Source organism: Canis lupus, chromosome 33 (assembly GCF_048164855.1).
Source record: "Canis lupus baileyi chromosome 33, mCanLup2.hap1, whole genome shotgun sequence".
Classification (NCBI taxonomy): Eukaryota; Metazoa; Chordata; class Mammalia; order Carnivora; family Canidae; genus Canis; species Canis lupus.
In genome coordinates this window covers 6580904-6596021 of record NC_132870.1, presented here as the reverse complement: position 1 = coordinate 6596021, position 15118 = coordinate 6580904, and the positions used below count along the sequence as shown (strand labels likewise).

The 15118-nt window shown below is 45.4% G+C and overlaps 1 protein-coding gene across 5 annotated transcripts in view; it reads left to right on the top strand.

The window, feature by feature from the left end:
- The window catches only part of TMEM150C (transmembrane protein 150C), an 86007-nt gene that overhangs the window by 7977 nt on the left and 62912 nt on the right, over nt 1-15118 (top strand). The window contains exons 1-2 of one of the 5 annotated variants that reach the window (XM_072810188.1): nt 6741-6822; nt 7749-7779. The exons of 2 other annotated variants lie outside the window; for them this stretch is intronic. The gene's annotated coding sequence lies outside the window, so the exon portion shown is untranslated. Of the gene's footprint in view, nt 1-3667; nt 3741-6721; nt 6823-7748; nt 7780-15118 lie in introns of those variants that run through there. 2 more of the 5 variants (XM_072810191.1, XM_072810190.1) reach the window with 2 other exon arrangements.

Sequence of the window (15118 nt, the reverse complement as noted above, 5' to 3'; positions counted from 1 at the left end):
GTTGTTGCTAATTCAAGATTCCAGGCTGGTCTACAAATAGGAGGTGTTCCTAGAATTTGGCTTTGAGTTGGAGGTATTGGCTGGCTGGCTCATCAGATAAAGACTCATGACAGATGAATGTTTTGGGGAGTCATATGGAAAGCAATAACATTATACAGAGGGGGAGATCACAGTGTTAGAAGAGAGAAGATCAAGTGCAGAATATTGAAGACCACATTCCCGTACTTGCATTCCTGTGAAGGAATATGTGAGGAAATAGTCAGAGAGGAAGAAGGAAATCCAGGGGATTGCAATTATATGCCAGGATGGGAAGGACCAGTCAATTTCAGAGGACAGGGAGGTGAAGCAGAAGTCCATTAGCCGGCAGTGGAACTTGGTACCCGAAAGGTCATTCCTCATGCATCTACAAGGGAACATTTTCGACATAATGGGTGTGGAATTCAGATTTTTGGGGGCTGAGAGTTCATCAAGGACCAGACTAAAGAGGAGGTAGCAGGAGACTATGCTTTTGAGAAATTTCTCATCAAGGGGAAGGGAAATAATGAAATAGGAATTAGACTGTGAAAGTATGGAAGGTGTTTTTAGGATGGAGGAAATATGCCCATGTTTATAGGCACTTGAGAAGGAAAGATTAGACAACACCCTTAAGAGACAGTCTTGGGAGAGGACAGAAATAAGAATAACAACTGGTAGAATTAAACTTGGAAGCAGAATGAGGACTTTTGTATTCTAAGAGGGAAGAGAGCAAGAGGGAATTATAGGAGATAAAAAGTTTTTTTGTGAGATTTTGTGTGTGTGTCTGTGTGTGTGTGTCTGTGAAAAGAAATTAAGCCCCCATCCAGGGGTGATAATTAAAATAGTTAACAGTCAGGCGCCTGGGTGGCTCAGTTGGTTAAGCATCTGCCTTCGGCTCAAGTCATGATCCCAGGGTCCTGGAATCGAGTACTGGAGTCAGGCTCCCTGCTCAGTGGGGAATCTGCTTCTCCCTCTGCCCTTCCCCCCTGCTCGTGATCTCTCTCTCTCTCTCTAATAAGTAAATAGAATCTTTAAAAATAAATAGATAAAAGAGTTAACAACAAGTGCAGAGTGTACACTGAAGCAGGAGCCAGGAGGCCCTCGACTCTGTTCCATGTTAACTCTAGCTGCTGGTCATAGTGTGGTCTAGGGGTAGAGGCTAGGGCAGCCCAGGTCAGGCAGCAGAGTGGAGCAACAAAACCCTAGGGCTTGAAGCAACATCTCTTGGCTAGAACTTTAGAAGACTAAATGAGAATGATCTAAATTCTGGGGTGCCTGAGTTGCTCAGTTGGCTTGTCATCAGACTTTTGATTTGGCCTCAGGTCATTATCTCAGAGTGGTGGGATTGAGCCCGCAAGTCGGGCTCTGTGCTCAGTGGTGAGTCTGCTTGAGAGTCTCTTCCTCTCCCCTGACCCCGCCCCCTGCTTGCACTGGCTCACTTGCTATCTCTAAAATAAATAAATAAATCTTTTTTAAAAAGAATGATCTAAATTCCTCAAAAACAGTTTTTTGTAACAAAAGACTAGCATGCTATAAAACGATTAATCTTTAGCGTTCTGATTTAGTAAGTATTTTTTATCAGATAAATAATGGATGGCTCCCATAAACTTAATGCATGTTGGCAAAAGGTCTAAAAGAGAAGGGATTGATTGAAATAAAAACTGGTCACACTTCCTGGCTTATTCTCTTGCAGCAAACAACAGTCTCTTAGTTCAAATAGGGAAAATGGGGTCACAGTGAATTTCAAAATATGGAATCTGTTGTTTATTCAAGGTTTTCCCTCTGAATACCAGACACAGACGTCTTTGCAACTCTGTTCTCCCACTGGAGGAAGGGAATGGGATAATGATACCTAGCACTCAAGAGGATACAGAGAAGTACTTGGGGATTCCCAGATCTCAGTTGCCAAGTACATAATACGGAAACTGTCACCAAGGTGATCATATCAACCTCCGCCACATGTCAGCCTCCACAGGAAGGCACCCCTGTAGATATTAGTTTACATGCTGGAAATCTTTCCCTTTTACCACTCCAGAGCACTGCAGAGATGCTGATTTGAGGGCTGCTGGCCTGGTGGAGCAGATTCTGAAAAATTAATATGTCCTTGAGCTAGGACATGCTGGATGTGGCTGTAGCCTTTCAAAACAGAATTTTCTGAGTGGGAGGTACTTTTTATCTAATCCTAGCCACTTAGAGATGAGGAAAATGTGGCAGCCCACTATTTAATAGAAGGTTAAACCAACATTGAGATCCATTTGGATTTTTTTTTTAATTTTTATTTATTTATGATAGGCACACAGTGAGAGAGAGAGAGGCAGAGACACAGGCAGAGGGAGAAGCAGGCTCCATGCACCGGGAGCCCGACGTGGGACTCGATCCCGGATCTCCAGGATCGCGCCCTGGGCCAAAGGCAGGCGCCAAACCGCTGCGCCACCCAGGGATCCCTCCATTTGGATGTTTTAATCCAGTATTTCCACTTCTAACTTTCTTGTTGGTAAACTTAAGTCATAATTTACATACACGTGAAGGGATTTCTTGACACATATCACATATTTGTAATTCAAGTAAGACGCCAAAATGAGACATCCTCAGAAGTTTTGAGGTATAAGGCATAAGGTGGGATGCATAAATGCATTAAATCTGAATGTATTGCTGACCCAGCAGGACTCATGGTATAATCAGAAAACAGCCTTATTCTCCTCCTTCATGCCTATTTGACTCTGCTGTATGGGGCTACTTCTTTTCCTGCTCCTTAGATGAATTAAAGTGTGGGCCTTATGACTTTTGAGGTCACTCTCAAATAACAAAAAGGGCCTCTGGTTGCTTTTAATCAAAAATACAGTCCTACATCAGTAATGAGTGGGTCATAATAAAGAAAAAAACTCCATACTTTAGTGGCAAAGGGGAGTAATAGTAGACCTCTTCTGTGTTTCTCCAGGCCTGGGGCTTCTTCCCTCCTTCTCACTCATGAGGCTGCTCAGTTTTCTAGCGTTGAAGTGGGAAAGGGAGAGAGCGAAGGAGGCCCAAGGAGAGAGAAAGAAAGGCCTTGGGACTCTAGCTGGCATAGCTTCTCTGGCCATGGCAGATGTTTCCAAGTGACACTTTCTCTCATGGGCAGTTTTATAGGTTTGCCAAAACCACTCTCACCACTACCATCCTGTTGAGGAATCTCTCACCACCCATTTCCTTGGCATGGGCAAGTTCATTTTGCCTCTGACTGGTTGCCTCAGATTCTTCTTCTGGGCCCCGGTCATCTGGAGGCAAACCTCCGGCTTCTTTCTGCCGAGGTCTCTGCCTTTCCAGACAAGCCTCCTGGGTAGGATCAAAGTCAAGCCCACACTGTCTGTCTCACTCTCTTTAGACTTTTCTTCTGTGGGAGTAAATGACTTCCCCTATCGTGGTCTCTATCCCATGTTCAGGCCACTTTTGCCAACTCTGGCCCTTTAGATTTCTCATGCATGAGGCAGACACCAGCCCATGGCGTTCCCCAAACTGCAGAGGCCGCATCCCAAGCTCTCCGAGAGCTCTGCCTGAAGGACCTCTCACCAGACTTAAGGTGGGGAAAACAAAAACAAAAACAAAAACAAAAAAACCCTCCAGCCTTCCCCTGGCAGGTGCATGGGAGGAACCTCTTAGAACACCTTCATTTCAGTTCCTCTACAGAAACCCTTCTGGGATCCAAGAAGCCTCACCAGCCTCCACCTCAAGCTTTTCACATCTTCCTGGTAAGTGAGACGTTAAGGGAACACCCATTTGCAAGTCCCGCATCAAGGTCCTGCGCCTTGCTTGGAATGTGAGAGGGGCTCACAACTAGTTTCTGGGTCCTCCGTCAAAATGGAAATAAAATAATAGCTCCCATCTGAACAACCTGTTACCAAATATGTTCTCTTTCTCTTTCCCATCACCCTTATAAAGTTTCTTTAATGGGTAGATGTTGGAAAAGATCAAATGCCACTTCAACAAACTTTGCAGAGTTTTGTTGTCTGTCAGAGGTTACTTGAATTATGGGTGGTTGGAGAAGGGTTGGCCATAACTTTGTTCTACAGAGATTTTTATTACAACAAGATATATCGCGATTCAACCAGCAGCAAGGATCCCAGAATCCTGGGAGTGTTATTTATAAGTCACGCTTCCCGTCTGTTTTATCCAACTGAACGAGGGAAGTGATTTGAATCAGAAACCACAAATTGGCTGCCTAAAAGAAAGGAAATGAGCAAAATATAGAATTTCTTTCTAATTCTAAATGTTTTGTTGTGGTTTCAGTTAGATAACAAGATCTCTTGTATCAGAAAAACCATCACCCCTACCCGGATAGATGGGCACTTGTTCACTGGAGGTTAGTCCCCAGGTCTGGTGGAGCGGCGCGGTGTCAGAATCAGGGTCCCTCATCGTGGTCCTGGGGAGTGATTATGTCTCTATGCACTGATCTCCATCCTGTCCCACGATGTCTGTGGTTGGCATCGATGGCCAGGCCTCAAACCCTGTTTGTTCTGTACTTAGCCCTTTCCTCAAAGCCTGAAGCGTTTTGGAACATTGCCAACAAATCATTTAAGAATTCAGGATGAATCTTTATGTACCTTTTTCAAGAAGACAACCAGTTCTAGGAAAGCAGTTTGATCTTACACCCATACATGATTTAAAATGTGGAAGGTCATATTGGGGACATGGTGAGCACATTTTCATGGGTGGGATTCCAAGAGCAGTAAAAGAAAGATAAAAGCATAGATAAACTTATGTTTTGTTTGTCATCAGTTCTCTAGAAGTCCCATGACATGAACAGATCTGCTTACAGCAACCAGCTCTCCTTCACCGCCAATACTTTAACATGATATTTTAGCCGTCAATATCACTGTCAGGAATAACAATTTATTTCACACTTTGGGTTTATCTGGATGGACATTTTTGGAGATGAAGGTGGCAGTGATTTAGCGCTGCTGACAAATGGCACTGAGCCTGCTATCCTCACAAATTCAAGTTGGTTTCTCAGGCAGAGGTAGGCCTGGCTCTAAGTGAACATGAAAATGTTCAGATAAATGAAACAGAGTTGCAGGGATTCAAAATCTTTCCATGGAGGGATCCCTGGGTGGCGCAGCGGTTTGGCGCCTGCCTTTGGCCCAGGGCATGATCCTGGAGATCCGGGATCGAATCCCACGTCAGGCTCCCGGTGCATGGAGCCTGCTTCTCCCTCTGCCTGTGTCTCTGCCTCTCTCTCTCTCACTGTGTGCCTATCATGAATAAAAAAAATAAATAAATAAAAATCTTTCCATGGAGAAATGGAAAGGTAAGGACATTCTATAAATTGGGGATCCTTTTTCCAAGAAAGGCAGTGACTTAGTCATGGGCAGGTCGGAATCGCCTGTGGCTAAAATAAAGTAAAAATACCCATGTCCAGATGCCACCCCTCTGTCTCCACCCCTCCTCCCCCAGCATCTGACTTGGGGGCCTGAGGTGGAACAAGGCATTTGCCTTTTTTTAAAGCCTTCACTGGTGATTCTGGTGAGCAGACAGTGTCCAGAGGGATCACGGATTGTTTGGCTGGGTCCAGAGGTTTTAAGAGAATGGACTGGAAGAAGGCCTAGCTAGAGGGTTCCTTCGGGTATTGCAGACGGAAATGTGTGGCACAGAGGGGATGGAGTGGGGAGGTCCTCGCATCAGAGCTGGGGTTCATTCATGGATGAGACTCAAGCAGTTCTTAACTTTGAGGGATTCACAGATCACCTTGAGAGTGGGACGGAAAAGTCACTCTCCTCAGAAAAATACACATAGGCTAACCCCAGGGCGTTTAGTACATACTTGCAAGAGATTCTAGATTAGAATCAAGTTTTCGTTGTTTTAACCGGATAGTGAAGGTGAGGTCCCAGTCTAGTGGCTAAGAGAAGACAGTAAATCAACATAGGCCAACGCAAGCGGTGACCGCAGGAGTCGTGGGGGAAGGGAGATTTCTGGAACCGTGGGGTGGGAGAATTTGAACCCTGTGCTTCGAGAGGCAACCGGTGAAACGAGGCCCTTCCCACCCCCCGGATGAAAGAATGGCAGTTGTCCTGACTGAGGCGGGTCGACCCGACCCAGCAGGTCCTACGGAGGGAGCCGCGCAAGCCTGCGTTCGGCGTGGACGTCACCGGGGAGCGCGCGGTATAGACGGCAGCGTCCCGGCTGCTGGAGGCCACGGACGCGGGCCCCGGCAGGCTGGGGGGGGGGGGGACACCGGTGGGCGCGGGCTCGTGGCCGACTTAGTCGCGGCGCGGGAAGGAGGGGAAGCGGCGCCGGGGGCACGGCCTGGGGCGGCTGCTCCGTGCGGGGCCGGAGGTGGGCGCGTCGGCGCCCGCCGGAGACGGGGAACCGCGGGGAGCGCGCGGCGCGGGCAGGGCCCAGGCCGGGGCAGGGACGTGGGTTCTGGCTGCTCGGGGCCGAAGCCCTGGGCGCGGGGCGGGCGCGGGGCGGGCAGGTGGGCAGGTGGGCAGGTGGGCAGGTGGGCGCCAGGCGGAGGAGCCAGGTTCCGCCGTGGCTTCTGCGGCGCGAGCGGGGAGGAGCGCGGAGCGCGCGGGTCCCCGGGCCCTGCGGGGGAGCCCGCCGAGGTCCACGCGCCGCCGCAGCCCCGGCACCGGCCGCGGCCCCGAGGGGCTGGGCCTCGCGGCGGGGACCCCAGAATAAGTCGGGGGCGGGCCGCGGCGGGCGGGCGGAGGGGCGGGCGGGCGAGCGGGTCCCACCCCTTCCTGAAGGAAGCGCCCTCCTCGCCGCCGCCGCCGCCGCCGCCGCCGCCGGTCCCGGCCCCGCGAGGCGACCGCGGCCCCCGCCGCACCGGAGCAGGTAGGCGCGGCGCCCCCTCCTCCACCGGGGCCGCGGGGCAGCGGGGGCGGCGGGCCGGGCTCCGCGCCCAGCCCCGAGGCGGAGGGAGGCGGCGGGAGGCGGCGGGAGGCGGGGGCGGAGGCCGGGGCGGCGGGCGCTGCAGCGGGGCTCGCGCGGCGGGTGCGGGTCCTCCGGGCCGCGGGGGCGCTGCCCCGCTCTGCGCTGCGCCGGCCCTCGGAGCGCCCCGGGCGCGGGCCCACCTCCCCCCCCCCCGGCCCCCGGACGGCAGCGCGCGGGTGGGTCCCCGCCGCCGCCGTAGTGCTGCCCGCCGAGCCCCTGCGCCGCCCGCCGGCTGCGGCTGCGGCTGCGGCTCCGGCTCCTGCGGCCGCGTCCCGTCCCGTCCCTGACAGGTGTCCCGCCCGCGGCCCCATCCGGATACGCAGGCCTTTTGCGCTCGGGCGGACCGCGGTCGGAAGCGACCCCAAGCCCGGCCCGGGTCGCCCCGCCACTCGCTGCTCGCTTGACCGCGAGCCCGGGCAGGCGGGCTCGGAACCGGGAGCCGCACCGCCCTCCGCTCGGAACCCCCCTCCCCCTCCCCTCCCCTCCCCTCCCCCCCTCCCCCTCCCCCTCCCCTCCCCCCCCCCCTCCCGGGCGCACACCTGGAAAGATGCGGGGCTTCGGGTCTCTGCGCGCAGGCAGCGGGGTGGGGCGGGGGTATCGAGGCTGCTCCGTCACCCTCGCAGTAAGGAAGCGGTTAGCCCCGGGTTATGGAGAAAGACCTTGTTTAGTGCTTTTCTCCTCCTTAAATGAATCGAGTCGAGAATGAGTGTTTTTCCCATTTTAAAATCATATTTCCTTTCTGTCTACTCGCCCCATTCTCCGCCCACCCCTACCTCCAGAGCGCTTTCTTATAATATCCCAAACACTTCGCTGGTTTTTTTTGTCAGGTTTATTCCGGCCAGATCGTCTTTATCACGGGTGAGCCAGGATTTTGACTGCAAATGTGAGAACGTAGCCGGTTGGGGTGGAAGCCTTTCCTTGAGTGAACCTATTCCGACTTGCAAGGTCTTGTTTGGGAACCAAATATACTAATGACACTTTTTTTTTTTTTTAAGTATTGGACCCATTACAATAACAAAGCTAAATGGTAATAGTAGGTTCTGTTTCTTCATTTATAATAGTAGTTTCTGTCTCTTCGTTTAATCTGCTTTAATCAAAGGCCAAGTTTTTGATAATGCAAGACATTATAACACAGTTCATCAAAAAGATAGGCAAATGTGAATATATAAATTCCTGGTAGCAGTTAATAAGTTGACCTACTTAAAGTTTTCAAGAAAAAAATTGGTAGGCTCATCTGTGTGATATTTGCAGATCAAAGAATTTTAGGCTCAGCTCTCATGCATTAAATCCCAAACTTTTTTTCCATGTGTTCTAGAGACACCATGTTTCTAAGATTAGCTGTAGCTGTCATCTCTTAACTAGAAATGTGAGTTTAATCTTCAAGACATACATAGCATAGGAATTTTAATGGTGTTCTTTTATTTATACATTATTTAGTAAATGTTTTGCAAGCTCCCCAAGATGGATGCTCAAAAAACTGGACATTGTAAATAAAAGAATAAGGAAATTCTGCAAACAACAATAACTACGTCGTAGATGTTATGACATTGAACAAACATATTAAAGGATTTGGAAAGTGCATGTTTATTAAATCTGCCATGAGCAGAAGGCAGTCTGTTTAGATTATTGAAATTAAAGTGTCTTTACAGCAATTGCTTAATTCACGTATTTCTCATCAAAATGCCTTTCACAGATTGCTTTGTGGAGGAGATAGTTTGCTCTGTGGAATAATTTTTTTTGTATGAGCATAATAATGCCTCGTGTTTGGCTTTGTTATAGAACTACCACAATCAAGTTTACAATGACCTTGCAGGGGGGGTTTATGCATACTTTACCTGCTTTGTCTTCATCAACAGCGACAGCACTTTGCTTTACACTCTTGTCTATACCCCTGCTTTGTTTCCCCTGTGACCTAAGCACACCTCTGCAGTACAATGACCAGATTAGCAGGGCAGCCTGCAGTCATGAAAGAGGAAAAGCTAGCTGGCCCCTGCAATTTTAGCCATTTGCTTTCAGTATAATCTGGCCACTAGGGATCATTTCAGTAACCAATTAAGCAAGACAGACACTGACAAGATAATGTATTACCTCTCAGTCTTCCCCTTCCCCAGAAGAATCTATAGCACTCAGAATCCATACTACAGTGGTAATTGAGGTCTGAGGGGCTCAAAGAAGGTATGTGTGCTAAAGTTCTCGAAATGTGGTACAAAGACCAAGTGTTACTGAATCTGGGTCTAAATTTATGAAAAGGCTAGGAACACACTCCGGTGTTTAATAAATATTGTCCTTTTCCAGAGGGTGACAACAGAGGGGCGTCCCTACTTACTTTAACTGCAGACTTTTCTTCCTGGATCTGATGGTGCCATGTGTCTTTATGGTTTTTCATAAATTGCTCTAAGCACCTTCAAACTAGCGCATAAGTTAGTAGAATTTTAAACATTGTTATTATCTCCGAGTATCATTTCCCGGCATGTTTGGATTTTGAAAGATAACTTGTGGTATGGAAAGTCCTAATGCAAGGAGATTTTAGGCCAGTGGAATGATATTCTGAGATAATAATGGAATCTTTAGGGCTGCCTAGGTGGTTCAGTCAGTTAAGTGGCTGCCTTCAGCTCAGATCATGATCCCAGGGTCCTGGGATGGAGCCCAACGTTTTGGGCTCCCTGCTCCTCCAGGAGCCCTCTTCTCTCTCTCCCTCTGCTGCTCCCCCTGCTTGTGCTCTCTTGCTCACTGTCAAATAAATAAATAAAATCTTTAAAGAAAATAGAATCTTTGGGCACTAGCCTTAAAATATCAATCTCACAGTAGTCAAGTCAAATCAGCTCTGCTGAGTTGGTTTGGAACTCTTTTACCAAGTAAGAAATTAACAGTTTTCTTTTAGCATCTGTAAATGGTCTTTTTCTAACATAGAAAAAGCACTAGCGTAATGCTGTCCAATAAAACTTTCTGTAGTTCCATAATTTGTTCAAGGTGCTAGCCACAGGCCATTGAGCACTTGAAATATGTCTAGTACAACTGAGGAACTCAACTTTAATTCTTATTTTTTTAAAATTTTATTTATTCATTTATTTATTTAGAGAGCATGAGTGGGGGCGTGGGGGCAGAGGGAGACAGAGAGAGAATCCCAAGCAGATTCCAAGCTAAGTGAGGAGCCCGACTCAGGGCTCAATCTCACAGTCCTGAGATCATGTGCCTACATCAAGAGTTGGACACTTAAGCGGCTGAGCCACCCAGGTGCCCCTGATGGCAATTATTCTTTAGAAGAGAGTGGAAATAGGCATGATAGAACCAGGAATTAAGATTTCACTCTGTCATCCTATTGTTACAAAAACAACACTAGCATTTACTCTAAAGAAGGTGTGTGTGTGTGTTTTTTAAAGATTTTATTTATTTATAGAGACAGGGAGAGAGAGAGAGAGAGGGAGAGAGACGGGCAGAGGGAGAAGCAGGCTCCATGCAGAGAGCCTGATGTGGGATTTGATCCAGGGTCTCCAGGATCATGCCCTGGGCTGCAGGCGGTGCTGAACCGCTGCGCCACCGGGGCTGCCCTAAAGAAGGTGTTTTATGCTGATGTTCTATTCCATTCTAAAAATAAAGTTTCCCTTTTTAATTTATATGTATTTGCTAGCCACAAAAATAAACATCACCCAGAGTTATTCAGATGCTTGACCACATGTGTCTGTGCTTTTGAACTTCCTTGAATTTGCTCTCTTGCACATTATAGAACCATTTGTTCTTTTTTTTTTTTTTTTTTAAGATTTTGTTTATTTATTCATGAGAGACAGCCAGAGAGAGAGAGAGAGAGGCAGAGACACAGGCAGAGGGAGAAGCAGGCTCCATGCAGGGAGCCCGACATGGAACTTGATCCCCCGTCTCCAGGATCAGGCCCTGGGGTGAAGGCAACACTAAACCGCTGAGCCACGTGGGCTGCCCTCATTTATTCTTTTTATTAAAAAAACATTGTATTTATTTATTTGAGAGAGAGAGAGAGAGAGAACACAAGTGAGAAGGAGGGACAGAGGGAGAAGCAGACTCCCTGATGAGCAGGGAGCCTGCCACAGGACTCAACCCCAGCACCCTGAAATCATGACCTGGGCCCAAGGCAGAAGCTTAACTGATTGAGCCACTGAGGCACCCCTAGAATCATTTATTCTTAAAGTCAGTTTCTGTACTTTTAAATTTATCAGGGGAGGGGATATTTGGAGAAAGGTAGGAGGTAGAGGGAGGGTGATGTACAACCATTTCCCCTTAAAATCTCCATTCCTCTCTAACAGTCACAGAAACCCTGTGAAAAATCCAACAAGTGAGTATCCCTGCCTCAAGGAGTGGCTGAAGCCACTTGGGGATCCTTGCATAAATTTAGGAAATGTTGCATATAATTTTTTTTGAGATTTACAATGCACAAGTACATGATAAAGCCTCTAAGATGAGATACATTTAATTGTTAAACTTTTTTATTAGGTTTCCAAAAAATTTTCATACAACCCTTACAGTATTTTTCAAACCATACATCGTGAGTCATGAAATTGATATAAAAGGTTAGAGTCAGTGTTTTTTGTTTTGTTTTTTTAATGAAATAGAATATACAGCAGAATAGGAATTATCACTATGGATCCCTCTTAGTGGGGCCTGTGAGTGATTGATGAAATTTTTTGTTCTCTCATGTATGGCAAATCCAAGGCCACAGGGAGGGTGGTGATTAAAAGCACTACATTAACAGGACCCTTGGGTTCAAATCCTGACTCTGCACTGGGCCGAGTGCTTATACAGTAAGGACTGTATAAGCTGGGTCATTATTTATAGTATTATTATGTGTATATCTTAGATCATGATATAAAATACTGCCTTTGAAACTAGGCTTGGGCCCACTTTGGGGAAACACTGATCTAAGACACATGTAATCACTAACAATAACCAGCAAATCATTGAGTACTTCCCAAGGGCTCCATGCTGAATGCTTTACATGTGTTATTTTGATTCTCACAACAGCCCTGTAAGTACTGCCACATTCCCACAGGACCTCCATCCTGGGAAGTCACAGAGGCAGGATCTGAGCCCCAGGTAGTCTGGTGACAGCACCCGTGAGTTCAACCACTTCACCTTCCGTTATATTGCAGTGTAACAGTGATACACAGAAGGACGTCAGAGACCTTGAGGTTCAAACATTGTCTCACATTGCACAAGTACAGAAATGAGCAGACCACAGCTGTTTTCTCTGTAAGATGAGTTCTGGTGGGTGAGAGAGGAGTCATTGCATTATATTAAGGCCAGGAGAGACCTCACTGCTGCCAGCCTGTGGCCTTGGTCAGGAAGCCTGGTGACCAAAGAAACCCAATGACCCTGAGAATGACTACAAATTATGCAGACTTCTTTCTCTCCTAACTAACCACTTACTTCCGCATACTGCTTTGTAGCAAATTGTCACAAATAGCCTAAATAGATAATGTCTGTCCCATAAGTCTCCCACTTTTTACTACATTCTAAATTGTTTTTCAGAAACTTCTTGCCTGTAAGTGCTTCATGGTATATATATATTTTTATATATAATTGACATATTAGTTTCAGATGTTCAACATCATGATTAGGTATTTATATTTATTGCAAGATGACTAAGTCTAGTTAACATCCCTCACCACATATAGTTACAAATTTTTTTCTTGTGATGAGAACTTTTGATATCTACTCTCTTAGCAACCTTCAAATATACAATCAATGCTATTAACTATAGTCACCATGCTATCCATTATATCCCCAAGATTTACTTATTTTATAACTGGAAGTTTGTACCTCTTGATTTGATTTTTAATACAATAAATGGAAAACAATATTGTTTTAAGAATTTTATGTACAAGGAGAGGTCTTAAAATGAGGCTGGAAATCTTTTTCTTTTCCTCCCCTAGTGCAATCGAGAAAGTTAAATTAAATTCATTTTGGAGGTAGATTTCAGTTTTCCCTAAAGGTTAAACTAAATATAAGTGATCATAGGGACGCCTGGCTGGCTCAGCAGTTGAGCATCTGTCTTTGGCTCAGGGTATGATCCTGGGGTTCCAGAATCGAATCCCACATCGGGATCCCTGTGAGGAGCCTGCTTCTCCCTCTGCCTATGTCTCTGCCTCTCTCTGTGTCTCTCATGAATAAATAAATAAAATCTTTAAAAAAAATATAAGTGATCGCATGTCCATAAGACTTCCTCAGGTAGAATAGAAGAGGCAACAGCTTTGTTGTCATGATTACTTTTCTTTTTCTTCTTTAAAAACTACAGAATGTCTGGGGATCCCTGGATGGCTCAGCAGTTTAGCGCCTGCCTTCAGCCCAAGGCGTGATCCTGGAGACCCAGGATTGAGTCCCTCATTGGGCTCCCTGCATGGAGCCTGCTTCTCACTGTGCCTGTGTCTCTACCTCTCTCTCTGTGTGTCTCTCATGAATAAATAAATAATATCTTTTAAAAAAAAAAAACCAAAAAACTACAGAATGTCCTTGAGACATTCAGATTTTCTTCAAGGCTGCAGAGTCATCCACTCTGAAGACAGTGATACAAACTCTACCTGTGGAATACAAAGGAGTACAGTGAAGTGTCTTTGAAAAAGCATTGAAAGTCATGTAATACTTTTAGGCAAGTGTAGACAAAGCTTAAGAAGTAATTGTGATTAACTATGGCAGTAGAGGAAATTAGCCTGTAGTTTAAATGGTGTTATTTAACTGCAGTAATTATAATGAATTATAATGGTTTTCAACTAAATGTAAACATAAATGTCTCCGAAAATAGCATAAGCTTACTGTTCATCAAACATATCATTTATTAACAAAGCAGACTACTTCCTGGTTTTCTTTTGACACTTATAATGACTTAGCTTCCAAAGAAATATTTTAAGTAGTAATAATTGGAAGTTTTAAAGCATAAATTAAAACTGTACATAGCCAAGGGGCACATGGCTGGCTCAGTTAGTAGAGCATGCAACGCTTCATCTGGGGGGGTATAAGTTCAAGCCCCATGTTAGGGCAAGAGATTATTTTTATTTTTATTTATTTATTTATTTATTTATTTATTTATTTATTTATTTATTTATTTATTTTTAAGAGATTATTTTTAAAAAAACAAAAATAAGCACTTGGGTGTCTCGGTTGGTTAAGCATCCAGCTCTTGGTGTCAGCTCAGGTCTTGATCTCAGGATTATGAGTCCAAGCCCTGTGTTGGGCTCTAAACTGGGACTATAGCCTACAGAAAAAGTAAAAAACAAAGAAAAAAACCAAGGAAAAAAAACTGTACATTGCCAAAATGGGCATAATATTATTTAAATGGGGCTTGTTACTAAGACAGTCTTTCAAATTTTTCATTCTGTGATTCATGAGTGAAAGGTGTTAAGAAATATTGATACCATTGTAAAGCATTTTATTTTATTTTTTTAAAAGATTTTATTTATTTATTCATGAGAGACACACAGAGAGAGAGAGGCAGAGACATAGGCAGAGAGAGAAGCAAGCTCCATGCAGGGATCCTGATGTGGGACTCGCATGAATAAATAAATAAAATCTTAAAAAAAAAACTTAAATTAGATTTACATAGAAACACTGGTAACTAAAATATACCTACATGCAGTGGCAGGAATATTAACTTATGGGTGACGATTTTTCTTTCTTGTGGCATTATGTTCCCTCATGCCCTAGACTTATGTCATTTTGAAAAATTTTCCAGTCTTGTCAGTGACAGCACAGCGTTCACAAGAACAATATATATCGCCCTGTAATATTAGTAGCTAATAGAATTGTTCCTGAATAAGCTGATTATTTTTTCTATGACATTTTGATTGGTGTTTTTCCATTTTAATTTGAGCTTATATGTGGCATAAAAATCAATTTATATGTAGAGGAATGGGTTGCCATTTGTATACCAAAATTTGTATTTCCTATGTATGCATGTAAAAACAATGACAAATTTTTTCCATTAACTGATTTGGGGAAAGGATACCACTGTGATCAAACAGTGGCACACAGTGATCAATGGCCATTGAACCAGTGAGTGTTCACTTATAGGGCCATAAATTTGGCAGTTCCGAAATGGTGTTCTTTATTAGCTATTGGACAATATTTGTGAAATTCCTAGCATGGTCCCTCGCCCAGAGTATCTTTTTTTCTTCACTGTTACTTCCTCTTTATTCATAACATAGGTTTTAACTCATTTCATCACATGAGAAATTAA